Genomic DNA, 5,458 nt, shown 5'->3' on the forward strand with positions numbered 1-5,458 from the left:
TTTTTAGTTATGTTTTGACTATGAGGGTGAGCCCGGTAGTTTGTCTTGGCCCCCGCTAAGTACTCATGTTTAGAGGTGGTGTTGGACAAGTTGTGTATTATGCTTAAGCTTGACTCATCTATGGTATTTATATATCATATCTTCTTTTTTTCTCTTGCTCCCTTAGTCCCGATTTCCCCCTTTGATTATACTTATTGCTTATGGTCATTTTAATTGCTTCCGCGACCAAGGACGTGTAATGATACGCTATGAGGCTTGTTTGGGGTCCCTTCGGGTTCCCCATTCGCCGGTCACGTCTAGGCCCTAGGCTTGGGTCGTGACAGATGTATCATTCTGAGCATCCCGTTGGCTGAGGCTCGGGCTACATTTTATTAATTAGCTCTGCATTGTTGATAAGCTCGATGTATCAGCCTACACGGCCCATTGATACATATATATGAGTTATTGGTAAGCTCGACGTGCCATTCCAAGAGGCTTGTGGGTACATATATTTGGGTTATTGACTTATGGTTAAGTTTGAGATATCATTCCAGGCGGCTCGATTTTCTTTCGGGCTTAGGATTTTCCCTTTCCTTGAAGTTTTATATTGTATCATTTCATGAGTTATCTTGAGTGTGTTGATTGCTTGTGTTGTGTGTATCTTGCTTGGTGTTAACTTCCTTCTCTCTTTTCTATTCTTGTTGTGCCTTAGCTTTTCCTTGACTTGCTAGTATCATCGTGCTTCTTTTATATAGTGTACCTTTCTGAGCTCAGTCGGCCTATGATGCCTACCGGACACCCCGTGTTTTGATACTCATATTGCATATCTGCATCTTTTTCTGATGTAGCTCCCAGTTCGAGCCACTCTCAGTGAGCGGTTGGATCTCTTGTGGCGGTCATAAACTCGGATTTGTGGTGAGCTCCCGGCCTTCAGAGACTTGTTGAAGTCATTCTTTTGTACTAACTCTCATGTTGTATTTTGGATTAGTCAGTTCTCTGTATATTATATGACTTTCTGTTCGTAGCAGCTCCTGTATAAGTAACACCAAGTCCTGGGGTTTGATATCTTGTGTTAGTTTGACTTTTGGTCACTTTTGGGATTTTTTGTACATTTTGTATCGTACTATATATATATATATATGACCACTCTTTATATATAAAGTATCCTTGTCTTCCACTTATTATTATTATAACTAGTTTTGGGCACGTGCATTACACGTGTGTCCCATGTTAATTTATTTAGACTCGTTAGAATGATAAATGTAATTACTAATCGAATAAAATTTCATAATTGATAAGAATTTCATTTTAACAGATGTTTATGAAAGTGCCACTGCATCGAACATCCAGTGGAAAGAAAATTAAAAATTAAATATGCTAACTAATCATGTGAACATCCAGTGAAATACAAGCAAGAAACGTATAATGAAACAAAATATAAAAATAACGATAGTGACTTACATGCTTGGTAACAATTCATATGCACTTCAGAGAAAAAGGAAGATAAATAAGACAAAAATAAAAAATAATTGAGTTACTCAAAATTCTTAATGACACGACAATTTCTTGTTCTGTTGTGGAATGTTGTGAAAAAACAATTAATAGGTGAGAAGAAGAAAAAATAATTGTTATAAATGAAGTTTTTAAGAGGCAAGTAATATGGGTAAGAAATTACATTAAATATGATCATAATGAGTGAATAAATAAATTTGACACGTTAAAAAAGAAATTGTTGAACTTCTCATTTAATTTGTGTAAAAAGTTGCTTAAAGAAGCACCTAATGGGTGAAGAAATTCGTTCCACACATTTAGGGAGAATTGAATGTGGAGGATTCAAATAGGGTTATTGATTATTTCTTTTATTACTCACCAATTATGTAATTTAAGCATTACTATTCCTTCCATTTCATATTAATTAAATTGTTGAGGTATTTCACATCCTTTAAGAAAAGAAGATTAAGACATAAATTAGGCTTAACTTTTCATATTTACCCTTATTAATTATTCACAAAAATATGATTAAAATAACTAAACATTAATTAATAACTTATTCCAATACTAACTAATGATGGGTAAAATTAGAAAAACATTCTAAAAGTAGTCTTGAAAATTGAACAATTAAGTTAATTTGAAAAATGAAAAATGTCTCAACAATTCAATTAATATGAAATGGAGGGAGTATTTAATTTGATTTTAATTCAATGTCTTAAACTGTTGAACTTGCATTTCAACCTTCAAGAAATAAAAATATCGTTGTATGATATTTAGTTGAATGTTTTATTATAACACCTCGGTATTAGAAAGAGCTAATTTTAGAAAGAACTAAATTGGAAAGAGCCAAATTGATAATTTTGCAAGTTATGCTTAAGTTGTGAGTTTTGAGTCAACTTCAAACGGTCATAACTTTCAGTACATGATGAGTTAGGTGGCCCATAAGATATCAAATGAAATATCTTTGAATCCTCTTTCCAACGCCACCGAGTTTATTAAATTTGAGTTCGGATGAAGAGATATGCCCGTTTGAAGTCAGTCTGTCCAGTTTAGAAAATTTATCCGAATTAAGAAGATAAACTAACAAAAAAAGGGGAAAAAAAAGAAAAAGAAAAAATAAAGAAAGAATAATAAAAAAGTTACCAAATGTTTTCTCTAATAATAATAATGAATGAGAAAAGAATAAAAAAGAAAATAAAAATAATAAATGAGAAAAGAAGAAAAGTAATGTAATTTATTTTATTTTCTTATAAAGGTAACAATATAGAAAGAGAGAAAAAAAATATAAACTAATAAAAAAACCCCAAAAAGAAAGAAAGAAAGAAAGAAAGAAATAATAAAAATATAAAGAAATGTTTAGATAAAGTGAAAAAAGTGAAAAAAGTTAAACTAATAGTAATAAAGGGAGGGTGGAATTGTAATAAAATAGTGACATTGAAAGTGAAGAGTTTCAATGGAGATGACAATGAATTTTTGAAGAAGCTTGAAGAAGAAAAAATAATAATAAAGAAAGAAGGTCAAGATAATAAGAAAATATATTTTATAACAAAACACTTATAAAAATAAAATTATATTTATTATTTTGAGGATGTTCACACTCTTTAAGAGAGTATATACACTCTCTATGTCAAGTGGACAAAAATGATGTAATAATATCAGTTCAAAAATAATTAGTAGGGTAATAGGACCACCGCATAGATCAAATGTCTTTTTGAAAATTGGGGACAACTTTAGATGTCACTTTATATATTTTCTCTTTAATATACCTACAACATAGAATGATATGTACAGGTAGAACTGTCAAAATGGGCTGGCCCAACCCAACCCAACCCAACCCAACCCTAATGGGCTAGAGAGTTAAATGGGTTGGGACGGGCTAACCCTTTTAATTAAAGGGCCTATAAAATAGCAGTCCAACCCAACCCCAAGCGGGCCACGGGTTGGGACGGATTGGCCCTTCAACAAAAAAAAGTACAACATTTTCCTCTTAGAAAGAATACGAACGTTGATGTCCGATGAACAAGACATCAATACATACACAAATTCATTCATGAATTACACATACTTCAGTGAATATTTACAAAACAAATACATAATAGCCAAGATACAACATTCATAAGATTCATCCGAGCAAAAAACATTACATGATCACTATTTTCATAAACAAGGCAATAAAGGAGAAGAAAAAAATTTGGCATAAAAACAAAAGTAAAAGAGGTCAAAGATTCATAGTTATAATGAAGTAATGGACTTGGGCTAATAAGAAAATTTAGTGTCCTAATGACCCTAAAATGTAAAAGATATGTAAAAATATAGTCTTGATTTTATATTGATATTTTAAAAATATTTATTGACAAAATCTTAACAAGTAAAACACTACTTAAAATATATATAATAAACTTTTAAAATTCACAGTCCGCGGGCTGGCCTCTGAGGCTTGCGGGTTGGGCCTAAGAGGCCAGCGGGCCAAATGAGGCTGGGCTAAAAAACTTCGTTCCTAAATGGGCTGAAAAAATTGAGCCCAACCCTATTTAATTCAAGGCTTGGGTTGAGCTAGCCTAGCGGGCCAAGCCCATTTTGACAGCTCTATATACAGGTGACCAACAAATGTACATGGAGAGATGTTGAGAAAACCATGAAAGAGTTGTGGTCTAACTAGAAAGTCTTCTTGCTTATGTGATAGTCCTCTAGGTATGACCACATTTGTGCGGGTGTTATTTATATGTATACCTCCTCGTGTGAGTCCCCATACAAGAAGGAACTTTTCACATTTAACTAATAGATCATGATCTTTGTATAGCCAAGAAAAGTAAGATTCTAATACAAGAGCATCTCCAATTCTATTATCTATTTTAATCTTTATATATATAGTACTCTGTTTTTTCAGACAATCAATTCCAACTCAATTATGTATTTTACTCACTAAAAAGAAATTTTTTTTCCTATCCTTAATATTATATTATTATTTTTTATTTCATTCTTATTTTCTTATTTCTATTTCTATTTCATTCTTATTTTCTTATTTCATAATATAAATCTTTTCTTTCTTTTTTCCAAATAATCACTTTATATAATTTTCATGTGATATAAAATTTTATTTTTTGAAATTCATTATCTAATATTAAATTATATTTTATTTTAATTTTCTAAATAACATAAATTGTAAGCAAATATTATATAATATACAAATTAATGGACAATTCAAATAAAAGTGAAATGATTAATAAAATACAATTATATAAACATTTCATAAATATTCAACTTTCAAGATTATTACGTTGCTTCCATAGATGCTCCATTAATGCATTACATAGTTCAAAATGAGCATTTTTGTCCTTAATTTTTTTATGTCTAGCTAAAAATTGTTCAAACTGGAACAGGAGATTTTCATCTACCACCATTTATGTTGTTGTAGTTGGAGCCTCTACGACATCTTGAATTGGTGCATTAAGATCATGTTCATTCTTGATTATCATATTATGTCATTAAATACATTTAGTCATTATATCATGTAGCACTTCCTTTCTCCACAAACGTGAATGTCCTTCAATAATTACAAAACGTGATTGCAAAACTCTGAATGCACATTCAACATCTTTTCGGCACGATTCTTGTTTCATTGCGAAATATTTCTTCTTTTAATATGGATCACGAATAGTTTGAACAATTGTAGACCATTAAATTTTGTGCATTCTTTATAATGAAAATTAATAATAAAATCAAAGTATATTAAAGTGACGAAAAATTTAAAAAATGGAATATTATTAATTTAGGATGGAAGTAGTATATGCTAAATAATATATTTTTAAAAATTATATTACATTTAAAAAAATACAAATATTAGAGATTTAATTAATGCTCTTATATGAAAAATTACAAAATAATAAAAAGGGATAATGGTCTGAAAAATACCCCAACTTTGGTCGGATTTGCTATTGCGATACTAAACTTTCATGAGGACCTATTACCTCCCTAGACTATTTAATAC

The sequence above is a fragment of the Solanum tuberosum genome, unplaced genomic scaffold (assembly GCF_000226075.1).
Source record: "Solanum tuberosum cultivar DM 1-3 516 R44 unplaced genomic scaffold, SolTub_3.0 scf00014, whole genome shotgun sequence".
NCBI classification, from domain to species: Eukaryota; Viridiplantae; Streptophyta; class Magnoliopsida; order Solanales; family Solanaceae; genus Solanum; species Solanum tuberosum.